Consider the following 25,135-nt stretch of genomic DNA (forward strand, 5'->3'; position numbering starts at 1 on the left):
CATGATTACATTTTAATACAGTAAAATAGTATTGGAAAGGAAAATTAATATGATTTTAAAGTGAGATGTAAAGACAATAAAATAACCTGTTTTTTTCCCTAAACTTTTAATTCATTGCTAACTTAAAAATACTTTTTATTAATCCTTTAAAATAATTATATTCAAATGAGCATTTAAAGTCAGTTAAAAGGATTACAGAGTTATTTTTTTTTTTCACACACTGTGCCATATAAGAACCAAATTAATTCTTGCTAAACAAACATTACAAGAACCATCATAGAGAGAATTAATGGAAATCTCCAAAGAACATTATCTAAGACAGTACATTAAAGTATATTAGTAAATATTCTACAGTATATATTGTAAGTAGTAATGATGTTTTGTAACATGAGCTCTTTTTATGTCCTCGAAAGTAAGACAGTAATCCAGGTAGACCCTTTCCTGAGTCCTGATCTGAAGCCCATTAAAGTCAGTGGAAAGATCTCCCTTGGCTTCATTTGGTTTTGGATGAGGCCAGGTATTTCTGAATCTCAGATATTTCTAAATTTGCTTGCTTGAGAGCAGCATATAACCAGAAAATGGAGGACCAGCTGCATGCTATCTTGAATATAGCATATGTTTCTATGCAACCTGCAGTCATACATTTCATCACAATGAAGATATCACCCTTGCTGTAAGGTCTTCTATTCATTATCCAGATGTATCAGTTCAGGTTTGTTGTAATGGATGCAAACTCCATATGCTGTACTGAGGTCCTGGAGAAATTTGCTCTGCTCCAGAAAAGGAGAGAATACCTTTCTGCCATAGCAATAAATGAAATATTTACAACCCAAAGGAAGTCACAAAGCAGTTTTCTGAACATTTTGCAGAGTTTTTCTTTGTGTATTGGCTTAGATGGCATTAAGAAGCACAACAGTGAGAATTACAGCAAGGGGTTCCTTTCTGTGACCCGCAGATGTGGCATTAGAACAAGTCACTTCACCTTTTCTAATTCTAGTTTGTGAAGCAAACAACACTACTTTAACTACTTTTCAGGGCTATTGATTACAAATCAATTAGCTTACTATTTGTACTTCAATAAAGGTCTATATAATTAGAAATCTTTTTGAGAATCTTTATCTTTTTTTGTGTGTTATTTCGTATGGATTTTACTTGGAGGAGTTAGTTTTGCTACTGTGTACAGTACTTGAAACATGCTATTGTTTCCTTTATGTAAACAGCATCTGACTTTTCAAGCTATTGAAATGAATCTATATAGGCTCTATGTGTACCAATGCCCTCTACTGGTTTGAAACACAATTACTCAGCAGAGGGTATTGCTGTTTTCCTTTACTGGGGAAACTGTCATATTGAAATTGTTTTCTTTTCAGAGTAGCAGCTGTGTATCCAGACTCTCTGAAGGTCAGGTAGCTGTACGGTGGGTGAGCTGGCAGCTGAACTGTGCTACGCAGGTAAGCTTTTTGTTGCCTTCTGCATGCTTCGTTTTCATGGGATTTGGAATACTTACCTTGAATGACAGACTTCGAGGTAGCTGTCTTGTGAGGGAAAACACTTTCTTGAAACTTGTTGAGTAGCAGGCTGCCAGTGCAGATGCTCCATTAGCATGGCAGCCACCTCTCTAAGGAGCATCTTTGCCCTTTGGGCTGGCTGAGGGCCTACCTGGGAAGGCAGTGGGCAGTTGTGTTGCCACGATATGGCACAAATAACCCTTGAGGCACAGGAGCCATCAAGCTAATGAAGTGCATTAAGGAAAAAGTCTTAACTATCAAGGGGTGGATCCACTCCCCCGTGCCACAAACCAGAGGTCACGTGCCTGAGGAATGTGTATCCAAAGATAATACTACCTTCAGAGAACTCTACTTACAGGTAAGTAACTCTTCTTTAAAGGAGGTATCTTTGTGTGGCAGACTGTTTATGGGAGCAATTTGAATTGAACTTTAAATGAAAAAGGCATATCTCTGTAAGTGGTAATAATTTTAGTCATCTCGCTGTGGCTAGGGGTTGTGGAATTCATTAGCACAGATTAACATATAAAGTGGGTGAGATATCTAATAGCAAACGTAGAGGTTTAGGGACCTTAATTCATCACTGAATGAACAGCGTGTACAGTATTAGGGACTATGAAATTTTTAATTTACACAAAGTGTCCAAGAATATAGGGAATAAATTTAAACCCAAAACAGATAATGGAGCTGTGCCCTGCCTAGCTGGCAAGTTGAATTGTTTTTACACTGAGTGAAGAAAGCTAATTATCCCAAGCACAAGGAGACTGCTAAAAATAATAAGATTATAAAGAATAATTTGCTGATATAATTACAACAAAATTGGGTACACACAATCGTCAGATACATGTATTGCTTGACCTGGGCGAGAAAGTGAAATAAATCCTTCCTCTATAGCCTTCGTAAATTTGTTTTTATCATCTCCAAGTGGTGTTTGCACAGGCAGCACAATTTGCATGTGTAATGTGGCTGTACAAATTGACAACAAGTAAATTATTCAAGGAAATAGGCTGGTCGTGGGTCTGAACTATCTCGCAAAGCCTATTCATTTTGAAGAATCACTGAGACGTGAAGCTCATACATCAACCATTTTCTGACAATCCTCAGACTTATTGTCTCCTAAAATGTCATTATGGCTATTATTTATGAAGCTAATTCATTTATTAATATATATTTAACTCTGACTTGTCATGCACCTTAGCAGGCATTCTGCGCACTGCATATTTTTGAATAGATGAAAGAGTTTTGCATGCTTTAATGATTACTGTAAGCTGCTATAGATTTATAGAATGCAGCTTTATTATCTACTTGCATTAATACCTTTTTGTAACTTTTTTTTTTCCTTAAGGCCATCAAATATAAATGGCAAATGACATATCCAAGAGATTGTATAAAAAGAGATTTTCTCAGAGTTTGTTGAATTTTAGAACAAAACGAGGTAGCTAACTGTTAAGTCCTAATTCCTTTTTAAGAGCATATAACAGTTGTGTTCAGTTTTTGTGTGTTTTGCTAAAAATATAGAATGAAATATATGAAGGCAGGTGTTTATTATACTTTTGTGGACAAGTGGCCACCTTTTGATTATACCAACAGGGGGAGTGCCATTTAGAGGGGGGGGGAAATGTAGCGGATGGAAAATAGATGTATTTTTCCATGGTCTACGTAGAATAAAGATAATTTCACTCATATGGAACAGTCCTTAGGAAATGAACAGCACAGAGCATGGGTAACGAGGTTGCCTATGGGTCGTGGATTTTTTCAACTTGATTCAGTTATCTTTAGGGCATATTAAAAGACAGAGGGATCACAGTAACTCTCCTCTGACATTTGCACAGTGTCAGGAAATTAAAAATTGCATTCTGCTCTGAAAAACATATTTGGGGTAGGCCTAAATTTTATTACGCACACAGAATTCAGATTAAGCTTGTAATTATCATAACAAATTGACTCATTTAAATACATAGTTATTAGGATTGTATGGTCAATTCGACTATTTACAAGTACCTGTGGTCACAATTTGAGATGACTGGCCAGTAGTGTAAGAACTTATTTAGAAGTTAGGAAATCTTGCTTGTGTTATTGGTACCGCCCACAGATTTGGTAGGTCATATAGTTTTGTTTCCTCAGTCTTTCCTTCTGTAGGGGTAAAAAAATTGACATGCTTCCCAGTAGCATAAAGGAATAATCCATTAGGGTAAACGAGCTCTGGTAAGAGCTCTTCTTTAGTATTAAAATTAGGAACTGTGTTATTTTTCAACTACTCCCAGGCTATGCTAGATAGTAGCATACTAATAATATTACACCCTGGAATGGATATTCGATGAATACAGAGGCATTTCTTACTGTGCCTCTACCTTAAAATCTCACACAGCTCTTCATGATTGTCTAGAAAACTATTTCATTTAAAGCTGAAGGAGAACACAAGGAAGTCCTCAATACTCTTTTACAAAAACAAGAACCACCACCTCCCTAAGTAGCATGCAGATCTTTTGATAATGGTAAATACTATAGATTATCATATTGGAAAACTCTCAATATTTTGAATTCTTCGACCTTTTTAGAATGGTTATAACAACACAAAAGGAGCAGGCTCAAGTGATAGAAATACAGACATGGTGAGAAACTAATCTAAACAAGAGCAAAGAAATTATACACGTGGTTCTGAGTATGTGTGGTGAATAACTAAGGCTTTGCTGTGTCTGAAATCAGCGAGAATAATCATATGCTGTGCTTTGGAAATAGAAGCTTATGTTTTCAAAAGCATGCCATCACTTTTGGTCCTTGCAGTTTCATTTGCCTGCCTTGAGACATCTCAGAAGGCAAACTGAGATGGTCAGCATTTATTACTTTTTTTTTTTTTAAACTAGGCCTAGTAAAGTGATGTCAGTTTACCCTATACTTCCCCAGAATGTTTTTAAATTGACAAAATACATTAGTGAGTACGTGCAACTTCAACATATCTTATACCACTTTGAAATCTTAGGGTATAAATAGTGGTTGATGTTTCATATTTCTGAAGACAAATAGTCTTTGCAGTCAGACCATCAGTCATTTGATAATCAGTGTCTTCGTAACTTTTAAATTTGCTCTCAAGTTTCCACTCAGAGAGGTGAATACATGAATTCTTGCAGTTTCACTGAATATAGCTATTTAAACATAGAAACAGAAATGAGTGTGACCACTGAATTTTTTGTTGAAGACTGATTTCTAGCACATTTCATGTTAGTTTACATTTAATGATGCTATTTAGGTAATCACTAGATTACATGTTAAAAGAGAAAATCGAGTGTTTCCCATTTCTATCTGAATATGTTAGAGTCTTTCCAGCTACAGTTTTTCCAATTAAAGCATAATTTGAAGAAAAACTGACAGGATTGTTTAAAAGGAGCTTTTATTTTCCTTTCCCAGCAAGAGATTACAGACTTCTGCAAAGATACTCTATGGAATATCAAACTGTAGTTCATGCCACTGCTGCATACAGTAGTGGAACTACATTTTTATTTTATGAAGATCAAAATTATACCAACTATGTAAGATATTCATTCATCTTTATTCAGTAACCTGTATAAATTCAGAGTGTAGAGGGTACAAATCTGCTTGATGATTCTGGACAAAATTTTTCAGCTGTGATATTCTGAGTGGTTCAGCTGTTCAGCTGCAGTATGATGTGCTAGGAAAGTGCTCCATCAGACTGCCTATGCAGCTCTTGTTGCTGCTCCTGATGACACTAATCCATATTCCACTTCTAAGTTGGCTGCTTCTCAGGGAAATGCTGCTGCTTCAACATCTTTTACTGCTGATCCAGCTTTACATTTTTGGAGCAACTCAGGAATTCTCTCTTCCCCCTTTTAACTAGTGAAAGTAAACACAATTTACTGTTTCATAAAACAGAATTCTTAAACCATAGTATCATTATCAATTCTGGCTGTAATGGCTTGCTCTGTGTTTAAGATGTCTTAGTGTAGTCTGCAATAGTCTCATTGTAACAGGCCATACAGTTAGTCTAAGTGACCAGCTTGGGATTCTTCCAATATCCTGAGACTCTGTAGCTACAACTGCCAACTCATTTTACCTTAGGCAATATGTTAGAAATACACCAGGTGATACTCAGAGGACTGCCTATAGCTAGGTGCCTGATGATCCCTTAAAAGCTAAAATCAGTAAAGGAATGGTGTGATGCTGTAGTGTGATGCTGAAGTGTAGATGCTACCTACCCTTAATTCTTTACTTTTAACTACATCACATGAATATTTTGGAGAACATTTGAACTCTTAAAGACACTGCACATAGTTGTTTTGCAGCAGCTTTCATTTTGATGCCTATTGAAGTATTATCATGCATTATGCAGTTGAGGGACACTAAACATTTGAGATACCATAGGAATGCAATAAGAGTTGGATTGTAAACCTAGTGTTCAATCTTGACCAAATTCAAAGTTAGGTAATTTTGTTTGCCCGTAGACGTATAACCAACTCTTCACTTCTGTTTTAAACATTCATACCATGTTGGCAAGTACAGATAGTTTCAGAAATGATGGTTGTAGTGGAAGTTGACATGCCATGTTTACAATTAAATTCACAAAGAACACTGAGATTCTTTGGAATAGACAAGGTAATCAGAGCGTGTACTGGGAGATGAATACTGAATATACAGGTTACTGAATGTACAGGCTACTGATTATTGTTAACAAAGTGCATTTAAAGAAACATCCTAACTGGTCTTTTATTAGACATAAACACTCCATGAGAAAACACCAGTTTAAGTAAAACAGGAATTGATTGTTGCAAATCAAGAAGCATTTTGCAAAAGTTTTGCTCATTTGTACACAATGTGTCAGGCAGATCATCATAACTTATAGTAAATCTATGCTAAAATATGATATCTCCTTATTTTTCAACAGTAACTTTTTCAAATCTTTGGTTTGGCAAGAAAAAAAAAAGATGTGCTACAATATGCAGAATCATGTTCCCTTCTTATTAAAAGTTACTTGCCTCTTTACAGTTTACACTGAGTCATTTTTCAAGAGAAGGATATGGTTCAAGAGTTGGAGACATCAACTCTATTTTCCCTTATCTCTTAACAGCGAATACAGTTGAAGAGCTCAGTATATTTTCATCTCTTTTTTCTTTAAAGCTGCACAACATGGGTCTGTTTCTTTTTTGCTGAGGAAATGAATGTTTTGATAAGGGCCCATTTGAATCAGTGCTGAGCACTCTAAATTCTAAATTTAGTGTTCCCACTGTAAATTCTTACTATATCTAGTTACATATGTTTCAAAGTGTACAAAATCTCTAATCACATACTTTCTTTATATTGAACACTACGTGCAGCACAGCTTAGTATCTGATGTGGATTTCTCAGTGCTTGTTTTCAAGATTTGCACCTTCCTTGCTGCCCACTCTTTCATTATTGACAGATAAAGCAGGGTTGATTCTTCCAACCTGACTGTTTTGGTGTATGAATAAAGCAGTCTGGTTTGCATCAGGCCCTTGATGAACCTCAGAAAACTGAAGCTGTTTGGCCTGTCCATTTAGGGTCCCAAATTGAATCCAGTGCTGCCAGTCAAGACCAAAGAATCAATGCCTCTTTTGAGTTGCAGGCAGTATTTGGCAAATCAAGTATTGTTTCCTAAGAGTGCAAAGGTTTTGTTCAACTGGCTTCTGCATTCTGCAGATGATTGGATCAGAAGGGAGATCTATGCAGCTGTGCTTAGTTGGCAGACAGGTGTGTAATTTTTGCATTTGCAAGTTAATCATCAGCAATGGGAAAAGGACTCACGTACAACAGTAAACTTGCTGTTCGCACTTTTTCTGCACATACAATATCAAGTTCTGTTCCATACTGGAAAGCTTGATTTCCATTTCTACACTTATTTCACACACAATTTCTTACTAGTAAAGAATTCCTAAAATATTTTGTGTTTATGAGGATATAGAGTAATACACATTAACTTTTGGAAATAACCGAAAAAGTTGAGTAAATGGGTCACATGAAGTAAGAAGAGCAGGATGAAAGTAGCGCTGAGACAGTGAACTCCTTTGTAACTGTATTATGATGAGTAATATCATGTTTCTCTTTCAGTGAGAAACAATCCATCTACATCCCAAACTCTAAAACTCACGTGAAATTTTCTGGGGTTGTACAAGGAATTTTACTACTTCCTTTTTTTTTTTTTTTTTAAGTATTTTTGAATTCTTCATACTTTTCCAGATCTGAACTGATGAGGAAAGAAAGGCAAAAAGAACAAACTGACAGAGCCCAGGCTTTCACTTCCTTATATAAAGAAATAAGATGTGATTAAAAAAACCTGTAGGTATAGAGCAGCTCTCTGAGCAAGTTTGCAGATAAAAATCTCTGAGGTGCTCCGCAATACCTATAATTCTTCATTTAAGGTAGTGTCAATACTGCACTGACTTTGGTTGTGTAAAATAAATGCAATGCCTGAAGATTAATTACAAAAGTCTCCTGCAAACTTCAGTTCCCAAGAATGGTCTATTCTAATAAATGTGACAGTTCAAAAGGCTTGCAGAATAGTAGCTGAGATTTAGCCCACAATGAGCCATAGAAGTTGATGTGTTGTAGGAACTCCTCTTAGAACAGAGCAGTGTCTGGTCTTCTGAAGCACTGGTATTCTTATGGAAGCTTATTTGTCAGTACTCTCTATAGCTTTTTGGTACTTTAAATGGGAAGAATATAAACAGGAAAGAATGTTAGAAGAAAAACCTAATTACCTGTGCAGAAGTCCACACTTCAGAATAAAAGCAGTTATCCATGTCGTCATCAAAACAGCAGTCACTCTTGGAAGCCATATGCACTATATTTTTTCTTCCTGAAAGTTACAAATACACTTTCTTGTGATACTGAAATAAATATACATGCTGGGAGCAAGATGGATTAGGGAGAAGTGATCTATTTAACAGTCGTCTTCTCTGAATAATCCATTCCCTTTTACCATACACTTGGCTTTGAGTAATTCACATAGAAGGTGTTTGGAGATGGTTGCTAAACTCAATCCTGCTCCATACATTATTATTTCAGGACTGTGGTATTGGGCCTACTAATCTCAATAATATGTATGTATATATTTTCTTAAACTTCCAGAATCATGTTTCTAAGCATTTGAAGCATAGATCCCATAGGATTATCTAAATCTGACATTTATCTGGGTAAAAGCTAACACATAAGATGTCATAGCTAATCACATGTTTTTTATACTTTCACTTGGAGAAGAAAGAATACTGGAAGTGACACACTAACAAATAATACATAATCTGTACACGTGAAGTAATCTTTACTGCTTTGTTACTTTTTAAATATGCTACATGCACTACTCACAAATACAGTTATCTTTGTAGTTTAGAATCATGATATTTATTGTAAGTAATACAATAAGTAATTGATCCCTGAAATTTTGATTTGGGAGAAATTACCTGTTTAAAATTCCAAGGCAAGCTGTTAGATTTTTAGTCATATGATGAGACAAATCTTTGACAAAACTCTTGTTAGTCACAGAATATGGGAGTTAGAAGAGTTATTCTGCTGTGCACAATATACTAAAATGAGCATTTGCTTTTGATTTCTTTTATTACATTTAAGAATATACATAATCATGAGATTAGAAGAGAAGTCAGACACTGCAATTCTTATTTTACATACCTTCATAAAATCTGAGGTCTAGAGGGAACTCAGGAGTTTATCTTGTTGATCTTCTCTGACCCACGGGAAGCTTTAGCTGTGTCACCTTCACCTTCTGCACTGCTCTTAAAGGTCTTCAAAGTTTCACAGCAGTCAGACAACCTATTCCCCCACCTCGGTGTTAATATTCAAAAGCTTTCCCTAGCTACTTCACTAAAATCCTTTAAACTAACAATTGAACCTGTTCTCTCTTCTACCCAAACTTGAATCATAAAACATTCCAGCTCTCCTTTTTGCCAAGATAAAACACAAACAAGTGTGTTTGTGGATATTTGTGCTTTCTACTTACTATACAAGTCAGATTCTGACATGAAACACCCCACTCAAATTTTACTAGGAAAAAAATATAAAACCATAACAATATGACCATAACAACAATATAAAACCATTATAACAAGATCTGTCCATTTATTCTGCTACAGCTGTGCAGGATATTTGAGACTTTAAACAATATTGTTTCAGACACATTTCAGTACATATTCTAATCAGATATTCTTCAAGTGTCACAAGATTATCTAGCTTCTAAAATGAGTGTTAAAATAGCCCTTACCTTGCTTGCACACAGTGAAGTCCAACTACATGTGCTATTAGTGTATAGTTATCATAAAAATAAATTAGCCAGTCTGCATTTTCAGGTTAATCTTCAATTCCATAATTGAATCAGTAATTACTATAAGTTAATATAATTAGGTGCTAACACTTAATTGAGAATTATTTATTCAGGAATCTTCACTATTGTAACACTTCTTTTAGTTCCAAATCATTTTGAGCAATATACTGCATCAAATAAGCTTAACCAAAAAAATGCACGGACAGTTCTTGGAATACTACAGCTTAGTGATAAAAGTTAGCCTTAAAATCCTAAAGTTCTTGCTGAAACAAGAGGAGGAAGGGTATTTTCAGCAGTCCCTTGGATTCTGCTCATAGAAGAAGTTCTACCTGAATATTTTCAGAGGATTGCACCAAATTGCATTGGAAGAAATTCTATTGTCTCCAGTGGCTGTTGATGTGGGTCTCAAGAGGAGATTTAATTCTAAATTACTCTCAGAAGAATTGATTAAGAGAAGCGAATGGCAGTTCCTGATCAGCATCTGGTGACTGCATGCATACTCCTCATACCATAACATGAATTTATTATCCCATTTTTTCAGAAAGAGTCTTGAAGCTATGTTACTGTGTATCAGTGTTTTGCTAAACTGCATAGGTGCTGAGGTTAGTGCAGTTGAAAAGACAGCGGTACAGCTCAAAGATATTCTCAAAGATCAGATTTGCTTTAAATTAATTTCTGTACTAATTTACTGAAGATGCACAAGTTAGGTTCTGTGGCTTTGTCTCTCTTAGCTGCCCTTGAGTATGGAGGCTCACCTTTTCTGGGCAGTTTGAAAAAGTTAGATTTCTTCTACCCACAGGAGAAAGTGCTGAGAGTTTGTATCAATCCATCTCTTTATCTACTGCTCTAGTTAGCTCACTTCAGTGTTAACCATAGCATAAGTCAACACAGAAGCTGTGAGGTCTGATCACAAGTAGAAAGCTAACATGACCATAAATAACACCATGGAAAGCATAACAAAAACAGCAGAGCAGCAAGATCCCAGGCTGCAGCAAATGAGAATTCACTCAAATGCAATAACAGCAGACACAAAAAATAAGGAAAAGAAGCTGTTTACCTTCAGAAGACCTCAGATATGCAGGGATCTCCAGCAAAATATTCTCATCCCCCTTGCCAACCCTTAAATGAGGTCTGGGAAAGAGTGGATCCTAGCTCCACCCCTTCCAGTCACTCAGGTACATTGCATGCACCTGAGCTCCCCTGGGTTGGATCTGCCTTTCCACCAGGTGCTCAATCACTGTTTTAGGCTGTGACAGCGTTTTCCACTACACCATATTTTAAGACAATATGTCTGTTCTTTTCAAACTCAATATACAAAGCTAAAAGAGATACAGAATAATTGGAAAAGTCTTCTGATCTTTTGGCTTTGGTCAGGTCAGAAGAAGAAAGTGTGGCAAAACATATAAAGCAACTTATGTGATACATCCAAATTTTTCACTGCTGGTTCAATGTAAATTCAACATCTGATCAAGGTGTATCACGTTGATCAGTCACAGTGGTTTCATTTGTTGATTTGGTAGAGAAAACAGGCATTTTTCAAAGTGCTGTGAGCATTAAACTCTCTCACTCCCAGGAAAGTCAACATTAATTGTGCTGTTTGATCTTATTCCCGTTTTATAAAGTAACAATGAAGTGCAGTAAGTTCAACAGAACTTCAGAATTACTTTGATAAATCTGTCAGAGGAAAAAATATTAAAATCAGTGTACTGAGTATTTGCTTCTTTTCTTGAAATATAAATTAATTATGACTATATAAAAACCTTTTACCATAGCTAATTAATCAGAATCTCCTCATAAACTATGTGTCGACAGCACTGTATGTCTAATTATCTTTTCACTTCAGAATTGTGCGGTTGAATAATGAAGAAAACATTACCTGATGAATTCTTTTATTTTATGATGATATCTCTAGAGACAGAAAAGACAGAGCAGCTTAAATGCCATCTTAAATTACATCTTAGCCTTGGCAAGCTTTCAGCTGGTTTTGATTTGCATGGAAACCATTTTTGTAAGACTCATATTCTCTGAAAAACAGAACTTAAAGCTATAACTAGAATAAATTATCTATAGCTATTTAGGGCTCTATTAAATCTAGATGCTAGGCACCCTTTTCACATGCAGAATGCAATGGAACAGCTTTTAATACCCTGTCAACCTGTTCTGTGAAAAGTCGATTGGGCAGGGAAGGTTTGATTTGGCTGGTTTTATTAAAATATCTTTCCCCTCCTTATACCATCATGAACCACTCAGCCTAATTTAAACCAGGTAAATTCACCAATCTGTCTTGCATGTCTACAGAAACAGCTTTTATTTTTTAAAGTGATGACATCTACCCATAACTATTGGCATGCAAGCTCAAGGCAGTTATTCATACACTGCTGATAGGGAATTGATCTCTATATAATATACCAATATAAGAAGCACATTCATGGATTGTATGCATCCATGCCTTTCTCTTTTGATTGCATCCTCCTCACTGAAACTAGGGAACAGTTTTGCCCAGGACACAATGGGAGTGCCAAATCAAGTAGCGTTAGACTATGCATCTCATTAATCAAGCTTTTAAATTTGTTATGCTTTTATAATTTAGAATATGTCCACCTGCAGCACTGCGGAATGTAATTACCATCACATCGCACAGAGATTCATAAGAATGCCTGCTAGTACAGTAAAATTATGATCTGATCTAGTCTTATTAATTATTTAGTTTAGAGCATAATTTGATCTAACGCCTGGCTTTAATGCTTGTTTACTGTTCTGCAGACCAGCTAAAAGTAAGGGAGCTTCAGCTGAGTACAGGAGAGAAAAAGGAAGACAGTAATGAATGTCTTGAAAGCAGATACTCATACAATTTGAAAGAAAGGCTTCAAAAAATATAAAAAGCATTTTACTCTCTATTTCACCTCCTGTACTTCCTGGAAACATTAATCTAGATCATGTTTTAAAAATAGGAATGTTGAGCATTGCACTTCTGTCTGCCAAGTATCTACTCTGAAAGTTATTGGGAAAATCTTCAATAACAGAAAGCACTTTTTTTTTTTGAAGCACCTAGAGGGAAAATAGCCTTAAGCCAAGACTAATCCTAGCTCCAAAATACTGACACTGGCTCCTATCTCTGTGAAAATACTAAAGAAACCTCTGAGAATCGTATAACTTGTATACATCCAAATATGCAATCTGAAAATATGTACCTTAAGTTCAGATATAGAGCATGTTAGACAGTCAGCTATTCTGACCTCCATGGTTAATGAATTCCATAAGGAGAGAGCAAACACTAAAAATGCCCTGTAGCTCAATGTCTTCAGCCAAAAAGAACTAATCCAATTGACTGAGACCAAAGAAAACGACTGAGGATGTATGGTTCCAGAATGTCTCTGAGGTATTCAAAACCAAGTCAATTTAAGGACTTGTAAGTTAATAACTAGGACTTTACACATAATCCTGTACTTTACAGGTAGCCAGAGAAGGTTTTTTACAACCAGGGTAATGTGATTTTCATGCATAGTGTCAGTCAAAATTTCAGCAGCTGAGTTCCAGACTAACTGAAGTTTCTTCATCAGTGCAATAACAAGACCTCAAAATACCAATGTGAAATTGCCTCACCTGGTTCTAGAGCGGATACAGGCATGCAAACTTGTACTAGCAAGAGTAGATACCATGCTTTTAATCTATGTTTCAAAATAAGTGGAAATAAAATACTTAATAACTAACAATTTAATGGTAGAAAACCTTAATTATTGTATGCCATTTAATCGTAAGTTCTTACCACTAAAGTACATGGCAAAACAGTATATTATGGAGCTTTACACTAGATAAGTTGGAGTCCATATTAGGACAAATGCATGACAATTATTAGTACATGTTTGTTAGCTGTAGTGGACATGTATCGATGGAAAGGGTGGGAAAGGATTTTCTGACAGAAAAAAAATGTCTGTGATAAAAGATTGTTTTTTCCTTTTTATGTTCAACAAAGTTTAACTGGTATTTCCAGAAACTGGATCCCCGTTTAGAATTGACAGAGTGAAGGATACTGTTTTCATCTTCAGTGGTTGTTGTAATGATGAGCTGTTTGTACCTTAGCAGATGATAAATAGATACACAGACATTTAAGCACAAGGCCACCTGAGTTCATCTTTATTCTTGCCTTGGCAGATGAAACTTGCTTTTCAATAGCTATCCTCAGATATATTGCTGAAAGTTAAGATATGAGAATCAATCATTAGGGATGAAAGCGCAGGGTATTTATAGGAGAAAGAGTTATTAAAAGAAGATCAGCAATGGTTTTACCAAGAATAAATCCTGTCAGACAGAATACGACCGATTTCTTTGAAGGAATGACAAAAGAAATAAATGATGGGAACGTGGTGGACATAATTTATGTAGACTTCAGTCAGGGGTGTAGCCAGCAATTTGAAGTTTGTACACATCCTGGCTGATCCCGTGCCCCCTGCCTGCAATATCCCCATAATCTCCCACAGCAGACAGGCCATTGCGTATGATCACTAATGCAGCAGGCACACATAGATGTAGATTTGTATCAGAGCAATGCTTTCAGAGCCCAGAAAAAAAAAGCTGGCCCCGGGAAAAAAAAGATTGTATTTTGAATGTGCTGCTTAAACTGACAGTTTTAGAGAACGTTTTTGGTAAGACAAAATCAGAAATACAGGTATCAGCATTATAATGGAGGAATAGCCTTAGTCAATTAGAAATGTTGGAGGTTGAGTAATATTTCTTTGAACATCTTTTCTCTGCTATTTGAAGACTGAAAACCAAATGTCAATCTTGGAAATTTATCTTTTCTTTTTTCCTAAGTTTTTAGAACTGTCAGAACTCTCCCTCTTTTTTTTCCCATTTCCATCACCAAGTCCATGGTAAGATTCTCTTTCCAAAGGCCTCCTCCTCTCTGATTACACCACTCTACTCCAAATGCAAAGGCTTTCAGTATTTTTTGCAAGTACTGCAAATGCAATGAGTCTGAAAATCTGTCAACTTCTGATCTGTCTCCTCTGAAAAACAGAGTGATCATTATACAAGACTTCAACCACCATCACTATACTATTTCCTTAGGTAAGGCCAGTTTTCATATCACTTCTATAGGTAGATGTATAAAGGTTACTTGTAACCTTTTCTGACTGCACCTGCAAAAAGTCTATTCTTTCTTCAACTTATCTCATATAATCTGTGATATATTACTGAGTGTTACTGCCTTCAATAATAACAAGTCCCTGGCCCATATTACTTCCATTCTCCATTACATTTAATTAATTACATGTCATTCTTCCACATTTACCTATATTCCAAAATTCTCTTTTTCTTACAACTCTTCCCAATTCCTCTGGCAAGCTTAGTCTTCTAATTATTATTTCTCCTTTTTAATAATGTTGCAGCTAAGCTCGAATTAAATCTCTGGATTTGAAGAATCGTGCACTTACAATTTGAGTTTAGTTTCAAATCTGAACTCTGTGGGTAGGAAACCCTTCTACACTGAGATACTGAGTCCTGAAAGTTTACATCTGGTTTTGTATAGCTCACCTTCATTTCTGAATGATATTGTATTGGGCACATATTTTTTCTTTACAAATTTATCTGTAACTGAGTCAAAGAAGAGAATGGGTTTCTTTGAAGCTGGATATAGGTTTATAAAATCTGAGCTGCATGCTTTTTCTAGATTTTTACCAGTCATCTCATGCTACTAAGATCTGCCACCTGGGATATGACTGAGTGTAAACATAGAATACATTGAGTTGCTTTGGTAACACATAGCATGCAGAAGATCTAGTAATTTTGCCCTCAAGTAACTAAACACATGTGCTTTTGATGCAAAAGCAGTTCTACTCTTGTTGTTTGTAACTTGTTTTGAATCTAACATAAGAAGTAATTTACCTGCAAGAACTTGATCTGCCCTTTACCGCTTTTTTTCCTAAAGCATTTTGAGGTATGAAAGACTGGAACAACATGGGGAAAAGACAGTCATAATAATTATTGTTTTTCTTTTTCAGACATCATATTTGTTTGTCTTGTTCCATTTGTACTAATGCTCACTGCTAGACAGCCAGGGAGATTTGTTCAAGTAAGCATGTAATCACGTCCTCTAAGAAGTGGTGAACCAGATTATCACAAGGCATGCAAATGTTTGACAGATTATTACTTGCTGCGTGCTTGCATACAAGAGTCAGACCAATCTGTTCTCTTTTCTGTGCTATGTAGGTTCAAATACTAGCTGCATTGTTCTTTGTGTCTTATTAGGTAGGCTACCCTGAATAGCAATGTAATGATATATGGTGGTCTCTCCACCTAAATTCAAGCATTGACATGTACTGAATGTTCACAGTGAATAGCAGCAGCTGGGATTTTTTCGTGAGTTCATCTTTCTACCAGTTCTATCCTTCAGGGTGTCATTATCAAAGTAGAACATACTTCTCAACCTCGATCAGTGCGAGTCTTGTGGAAAAAAAAAATACAGAAGCAGAAAGATATGTGAAATTCTCATTGAATTAATGGGTCTCTTTGATTTTTGCCCAGGAGAATACAAAAATCAAAAAATTTTTAAGCCAAAAAAATCTGGCGTCTCCTGGGTAAAATGTGAGAGTTGAGGAGTATGACATAAGCATTAGTAGCCTTTGTGCCTCTTGATAGCTCTGCTGAATCTCCCAAGACTCTAGAAGTTGATTTGTCAGCTTAACATTAGCTTCAGCCTTAGCTGCAGCAGTAGCTGTTGTTTCACCTTTATCAGCATAAATGGTACAGCTACTGGAGGGACTGATGTGGTAAATCTTTTTGTGACACCATTTTGTTTTTGCCACTATCTCTAATTGGCTTGCTTGTGCACTCTGCATCCCAAGCTAGATAGACTGAAAGCTTCATCACACTTTAATTAGAAAAGAGCTATTTTAAAGTTACAGAGTTGACTAATTTTATTTGCCATGTCTCTAAGGGTCACATTTTTAAACTGGACCACTTAAAAATGTGATTGTTAATATTTTGCACAGGCTGAAATCACAAAATTGCATTGTAAGCATCATAATTCTACACACTGAAAGAAATGAATGCAAGTCTGCTGATACCAACAAAACAATGTGGTTTTTATAAAAAGTTAGAGATGCCAGTTAAGATTTACTCTTTAGTTCTTCCACAACTGCCTACAATTTCCTTATACCTGATTAGGTATGAGAGATGTCCAGAGTTGACTGGTTAGATATATACTCACTTGTTGGTATGACTCCTTTCTTCTTTTTTCTTCTCCTTTTCTCATTACATTGACTGAAATAAAAATACTGGTTTTTGATATAAAGACAGGCAATATCTTAACACACTATGGAGATGTGTGAAAATTTCTTGGGAATGTCAGGGCTGTGTCATGACAAAAGTGAAGCTGATGATACTGGACTTTCTGGGCACACGGTTCCCTTTCCATGTGTCAGCATGTGGGAGGGAAAGATCAAGGGGATCAGCAGAGGCTCAATTTGGTCCTTGATATATTGCAATAGCCTTGCCCCATCTTGTGAGACTACAGGACAGACACCTGTATCTCTTACCTGCAAATGACTTTTTCAATACGTAATGGTAAGAAACATCTCTTGCTGCAGAAGGATTCAGTTGTTTGTGGACTTTCCCAAGTGAGCAGTATAATAACTTACACATTCCCTAGAACAGTTTCTGTGTTTCTGCATCCTGACTTAGGAGTCTCTGATGCAGACTGATCATTCTGTATTTAGCTTATTTTTTCTTCCAAACATAATGTATTTCCTTTATACATTCTAGTATCAGTACAACTTCAGGGACATCTCTGTCTCACTATTCCAGGTAGGAAGTAGGGCACAAACAGTGACATTACCAATGAAAAACCTAACTTATTCAGATATGTTAAATGCCATCTTTCCAAAATCGTGGCCTTGCACTTTTCTCCCCTCAGGTGAAATAATAAATGGAGCATCGAACTCTATAATCCAGTTTTTTGAAAATGAAGCTCTCTGGCCACATATCCCCACTGCTGATGTAAGGTGGTGTTAGTAAGAAGCCACTGTTGACATGCTCAAAAAAGTAAGAGTTCTGTGATCTACCTGCAACAAGGGAGGCAGTTCTTTATTAGTCCCTCTGTGTCTGTGTAGAACTGCAACATTAAATTGCCCTTTGATTTTTAAAGCCTTCAATTTGTTTGTTTCTTTGGCACAAAGAAACTTCTTAAGCAACAGTTAATATAATCTCTTTTTCTTATTATGGTTTTAGATGCTATCGATCACAGTATCAATCTTCTTGTATAAGGATACAGAGAGGAGCAGGAAATCTATCCTCACTCAGTAATCAGCAGAGAGGGATTCACCTTGATTAAATGTGAACTTATATTCTCCACATCATTTTTCCCATCTCTCTTTGTAAGGCTTAATGTTAACTGAATCTGGGGCACCATGAGTTATTTAAGCAATTTGTACGACAGTTGAGGCTTTTTAAAATCTTGTTTTGCTTCAAGGCTGTGTCTGCATGTTCTTTACAACCTCTAATTTCTGTCTGTATTTTTCTCTCCATTATTTCCTCCCCCCCCTCTTCCAAAATACGCAGCACTGTAGAAAATACTTTGCAACGTACTGTTGAAGCAGCATCTTTACTAAAACCTGTTTGCTAAAATGTACGCACAAAAAAAAAAATATTCAATTTATAGTAAGAGACAGTTTTGGTGCTCCAGGCACATGTGTAACCTAGAAGGATGGACTACCAGGAAAGATAGATTGGAGAGTACCAAAATGACAGGCAGTTAACTGGATTAATAAGCATGTAGTTATTTCAGATCTGGAAAATGAGGAAAGTGATTCTGTTGGAAGAACTTTTGCTTAACTACATAGATCTATTTGAGAGGAGCAAACTGGTCAGCAACAAGGCACTTCTATCTGCCAAAAAAACAACTGCATCGAAGGCTTGGATGATGTTCAAAGGTCAATTAAACACAAAACACGACCATATACGTCCTCTTAGCCTCTGAAACTCATTTGATCAATCGCAAAAATGCAGACTTCTGTGTTTCTTCTGTGAACCTGTGGACACATTTTTGTGACAGCTTCTTTAGTGGTTATGGAATCTAAGCAACGTTGGGTAATGGCAACAAAATACAGAATTTACCCCAGGTGGAGGGAAGAGGGAATTTGTTTTATGATTCGAATTGATTAATAAACAGACTCAAAATAATTTGTTATTTAATCTGAATATATACTACTGTTATTTGACTCTGAAATCTAGTTACAGCAGGGAATTACAGTGTCTAAGATTCAGCCAATTCCCTGGTATTGATGGCTGGCTAGATTGAAATGAGGCACAAATTATTTAGGTTGTTTTGGACTGTAATGACAGCTTCTAAAGTAGCTTACTTATTTGATGAGCCTCTTAGGATCAAGAGATTCTTGTATAGGAGCAGAAGGCAGCAACCCGAGTTTCCTTTTAGATGATGGCAATGGATATCGTTCAGTAACAAAGGCTCTAACTTGTGTTTTGGATGTCTTGGGTTCTATCTACAATATGTCTTCAAAATAGCCTCGATAGTCAGTGGTAGTAAAATGCAGTTCAAACATATTTTAACATCCAGGCCTTGGAGTTTTTGGTGAGTACATTTTTTATATGTAAATGCTAATTATTATCTAAAGTGTAAAGAACAAACAGTACTTTGAGATACATGTGCTTCCAGGAGCATAGATCACCATGTTCAGCATGGCAATAGCAGTTAGCCTGGAACTCCTGGCTTTTACCATTTATAAAGCACATCCAGGACTCATGAAACTTCATTAGATGAGTAATGATTGGTGTATGGACAGACATGCAGTATTACACTGCTGAGAAACTCTTGTCAAAGTAGATTTACAGTTTTTCCATTGAGAAAAAAATAATAAGTATATACAATTCGGGTGTAAGAAGAATAAAAATTCATTTTGAATATTTTATTATACTAGACATTAATGTTTTTCATATATATTTGTAACAATATTAGTATTGTAACAGTGTAGATATATATACATGAATAAATAAATATTTATCTTGTACATATTTAATACTTGTGAGATTCTTGGATATGCATGCATGAAATGGAAATAGTGGCAATATATATTAAACAAACACTGACATTTCTGAAGAGTAAAACTATTAGATTATAGTAAAAGTCTTTGAAAAACAACAAGAGTTCTGTCTTATGCATATTTCAGACGCCAGTGCTGCCCTGGTTATTGTCATGGATGGGGGGAGCTGAACCCTTGCATTTCTGAACAAAATTTTGTATATTTCCTTCCAAGTACAGCTTTCTCATACACCCTGGAGAAATAAAGTATATGATCTAAATTAAGAATTGGAAAATAATGCTGTCTATATTAAAAAATATTCCTGCTAATTAAATTTAGTCTTCTATATCTGAGCAAAAACCTGAGCCAGACCAAGAACCTTTGGAGAAACAACAACACATCTTGAACTGGTTCTAATTTCCATTGAATCTATAATCTGGATGTATAGAAATACTTGACTGAATCTGGCCAAGTACTGTTGCTGTGGTTTTCCATATTAGAACATTCCATTCTTACTCCCCTTTCTGCTGTACAATGTAATGCCTTCTGTTTGGATGGAAGCTACATGATCAGAAAGCAATCCATATTGTGGATGACATGTGAAACACAGCTCTACATAATGCATTTGGATAACCATTGATTCCTGAGTTTTTGAGATAATTTACTAAAATTCAAAAACCTTAAAAAAGATTCTTCTTCCATATCATAAAAAAAAGCAAAAAAAATAAAAAAAAAGCAGAAAAAGAGTTTTTATTAAAATCAGGTTTTTGTATTTTGGAAATACAACTGCATCTGCTTAGGAAAGAAATATTAGCAAATTTTCTCCACCATCAAAATGCTAAAAAATATTTTTTCTCATCCTGTCTTTTAGCTTTCTTTGAAGTCACAATATTAAACCTCCTTAAAAATATTTATGTGTATTTAGTTAACAAAAGCTCCTGTAAGTTGAATCCATGCTGGCAAAAGGTTCAGGTAAGCTCTCTATATAAGCTTACAGACAATTGTGTAAATCTTCAGCCATTAAAGAGAAAGGAGAAAAAAGCCATCCTCATTACACTGCTGTCATTTACTCTTCATCTCCTGTCCTCTTTAGCAGCATTAAGATGGGATGTAAATTTGCCAGTTAATGCTGTTAGAAAATGGATGGTTCAAGAAGGGCAGGAATTAGAGATCAGTATTAGGTGCAGATAAGCTCCTTTTCCTCCGCAGTGGCGGCTGTTTAACATTCATGGGAAAATCATCATCAAACAGCGTTATCACAGCTCTGTTGATGGCTGAGGAACTTCATCACTATGATAATTTTTTTTTATAGCTGTGAGCCAAAAAGCTGCCTTTTATTTCTGCTGTCTATAACTGCGATAGAAGCTTGTTTGTATGGGTAGGGCATTGCAAACTCATAGCTCTTCAGCCAGGTTTGATTTCTTTCCCCCATCACTTCCCCCCTCAGCCCCTTGTGTGTGTTGCACTAAACAGTGATGCTGATAAAAAATAATAAAAAAAAAGGAGCGCTCAAACAATCCTTCAAAGAATAACTGATATTTTTATGATCAGTAATTCAAAGTTTGACAAGTGATGCCATTCTGTAATGACACTGTCATCCATTTTGCTGTAAGAAAAGAGCAGAGGCTGTAAAGGAAGCAAGCAGGGAAGAAGTGAATATCTAATGTCACGTTAACTTGATCAGGAAATGGCTTAAGGATCATAACGTAACATTTTTTTTCCAGTGAGAGACAGGTTTTTTTTTTGCTTCTTTCATCATCAGGTGAAGAGGCTCACAGCCTGTTACATCTTTTTATCACCTCTGACCCAAGAAGAAAACTATACTTTTCTGTATTTTCTCAAATCTCTTTCAACTTAAAGACATTTTAGTTCATTTGTAGTTATTTTGCAACAACTTACAGTGTCTGATTTTAAACTCATCAAATTTGCTTCAGGACTGATCTTGAAATGATATTTCTACAACATACTCAGCCATCTTCAAATGTATCTGAGATGCAGATTGAGGCCATCCTTTGCCTTGTACTTGGGAGAGGGGAAGATACACAGTTCCAGACTGCATGCATTCTTCCAAAGGAGATAAGGTGCTATTCAAGGACATTTTTTAATTTATTAAGGTTCTCAGCTTATGCTTCTTTGCAGCTTTGCCCTCATTTTTTTGTAGTTTATCTGCTCTAAATGACATTTCTCATTTTGAATATAGCTGGAAAACATTGTGCTAAACAGCAATTTTATAGCCTCCACAGCACCACCTGATAATTTTGATATTTCCACTTTGAATTCAGTATTGATTTGATTACGTAGGTAATTTACTTTTGACACAAGCTCATTCCTTGTCTTTTCCTGAGCAGGGACTTCCAATCATGCCATGTTGTGCTGAATTATGTTTGGAGTTTGCAGATAAGGACTTTTGTCTACTCAAGACTGAGCTTAGGCCACCAAACTCATTTCCCATAGGAGGAGAGTTTGAATCCAGTCAGAAACCTAAAGGTGAAAGGCTAGTGCTTTGTAATTTAAATATTACCATATAAACATAAGTTTAAGACAGATACCGTGCGGTTGGGGGAATACTAGAGTTATTTTGAGTGAAATTTCAAGAAGTTCCTCTCTAAAGAAGAAAAGCAGCCCCCAAATCTGCTGAGTTTCAGAGATCACGGTTGAGACCCCAAGGTCTCCTTGCTTCTGAGCCAGGCTGCCAGGCCCCTTCTCAGGCTGTCACCTGTGGGAACAGTGCCAGCAGATCCCTCCTGGGATGCTGTCCCAGTCCATCTCTGTGTTACCAGGCCTCTGCCAGAGCAGGGGATTCCAGAGAGCACGGGACAAATCTGGCCTTCTTTTGCTGAGCTGCAGGGCAAGGGGACCCTCAGCATTGCCAGGGTGGCGGTCCAAGGCATTATTATATTCTTGCCTGACATTATTGTACTTGTTCAGGATCACACAAAGATGTAGTGAAAATACAAAGGCATTCTGTCACTAGACAAGAAGATATAGCTATTCTGTAAATCCAGCTAACACAACAGTGCTTTCTGTCAATAGAGTTTAAGACTGGTTTTGCTCTTCTTCGTAGAGAGCACCTTCTGAGTTTCTGAAAATAATGATCGCAGTATTATTAAAAGAATTTCTCTGGAACCATGACAAGTTTCGAGACAATGAAAGAGTTGTGAAGTGTTGTTTAATTTTTCGTTTGTTTAACAGGGTAGAAAGGATTGTTACAGAGACATTATCAGTATCAAGCAAGGTCTTTTTGGAGCTGTTCTGCCATCATTACACGCTTCTCCTACTTACGCTTTGTTTTTATAAGTAGGTAACCCCATCTAGTTTCATCAGCAAGGAGTGTAAAAAATGAATTTTGCTAGTTTCATATTACTGAGCTGGATTGGGTTTTATCTTGCAGTAGCCATACAATTTTCTTCTCAGAGGAAGCTTGCGTTACTGTAAAAATGGCCTTAAGATACTGTGGTATTGTTTAAAAGACACATTTCTAGCCCTTTCCAGGATGTGGAGGCCTATGAAGCAGACAAATATATTGGGGTATTTCAGTAACAGTTCAAGAGGCCTTCATGACCCATTTACGTGTCCTATGTTATAGTCAGTTTTTCCTAGGAAATCATAGTTTCTTGTATGGTTCCTTTTAAAATAACTTGACTTAAAAAAAAAAAAGAAAGAAAGAAAATGCCTTGGGTTCATAAGAACAAAAGGCAATGACTGTAATTTGCCTCTGCCCTTTAGCAAAGCAATCAGCAATTTTCTAGTATTTTACAGTCATCCATCTAGTTATCTATTCATCTCATAATACCCTTAGTTTTTCTTGGAAATATTCAAATATATTAACCTTTTATTAACTGGTGACCATTAAAATCCTTTCTTGTATTTATAATTAGAAAATTTGTCTCTTTACATCTTTGTGTGTTAATTCACCTTTTTCTGTAAACAAGAATATTGTTGTTTTTGCCATCTCAACTACTTTGACTACCACATTTGAAGGACGATACACATTACCTAGTATTAGAGTAGCTAATACTGAGGTAACTATAGACCTATTAACCTCCAGCAAAGCTCTTTTTTTGAATAGTCACATTAGTCTTATTAAGAAGTGCAGCTGTGAGGGGGTTTGGAACTGAAAATTAGGATTGTTTAGCTTCCCTCTCCTGAGCTATATTCTCTATGGCACCTGGCATGCAAGGTACTTTTTAAAACCACAGCTCATCATTCTATATTTTCTGAAGTATTGTGCAAAGATATCTGATCAAATTCTGTGCAGTCTATCTTGGATTCTGGTAACAACAACTACAACAACTACAGAATGCTTTGCTGACTAATTAGCCCTGGCCTAGATCAATACTGCATTGTTGGACAGGCATAATCTGTAGTCTTAAATCTGATAATTTCAAAAATCTACCATTTCTGTTTTGAAAAGAAAGAGATATGTTGTGTCAGTTATTGCTGTTTGTCCCATACATACTAGAAACATATTGACTTCTCTTGACTGGATCTTGAAAAACTGTTACAGGGCAGATGCAAAAGTGGGCCAGACTGTATCAGAAATAGCAATTTCAGTAAAACTGGGCTCCCAGTTGTATAAACTGTAAAACCAGGCGCTGATCAGACTTGTGCAGAGAGCAGAAGCTCAAGGAGTTGGGGATTGATAGTTGATGTGAGTATGGACCATGCAGCATGGAGAATGTAGATCTCTATCAAATTAAGAGCTAAGTTCTCACCAGAAGTGTCAACAACTCATCTGAATTCCAGGAAGGTGACTTCATTTGAATTGCATCCAACTTTGAACTTAAATCATTAGATGATTTTTTGATTCCTGTCAAACGTCACTGACTCCATCAAGACAGTTCCTCCTAGTGCATAGGCTCTCCCAGTATGACATTACCCATTGATGCTCAGCATTGTCACAAAGCCCTGAGACTCTTCTCACACCAGTCCTTTTTCAGGCATAAGCTTCCTTTTTGCCAAGTATTCTTCCTGTTCAGAAGTGTTTATATTTACTAATCTTTGTGACTTGAATTGACGTTGCAGCCTGTGGACTTGTATGGGTTTGTTTGCACTTCATTTATGCACTAGGGCTGAAAAATGCAGATAGCTAATGCACAGCTCTGCTAAGCTTTTCAGTGTAATACCTCTAGCAGTCCTCAGCCACTGTATTCTGCAGCACAGGGACTGTGTGATATCTTGTGTCAGTGGCTTCTGTATATACTAGGATAACCAGAAACTAAGCAAATTTTGGACATTTATCTGTAACCTTTAATAATTTGCTATGCATATCCACTCATTCTTTTGTTATATTA

General features: G+C 36.2%; 1 long non-coding RNA gene across 1 annotated transcript in view; it reads left to right on the forward strand.

Annotated features, from left to right (window-relative positions):
- Positions 1-25,135, forward strand: part of LOC121111176 — a 104,007-nt gene that overhangs the window by 3,037 nt on the left and 75,835 nt on the right. Inside the window, exon 2 of the long non-coding RNA XR_005860898.2 lies at positions 1,371-1,451. This is a non-coding gene — a long non-coding RNA (uncharacterized LOC121111176). The remainder of the gene's footprint in view (positions 1-1,370; positions 1,452-25,135) is intronic.

Source organism: Gallus gallus, chromosome 6 (assembly GCF_016699485.2).
Source record: "Gallus gallus isolate bGalGal1 chromosome 6, bGalGal1.mat.broiler.GRCg7b, whole genome shotgun sequence".
Classification (NCBI taxonomy): domain Eukaryota; kingdom Metazoa; phylum Chordata; class Aves; order Galliformes; family Phasianidae; genus Gallus; species Gallus gallus.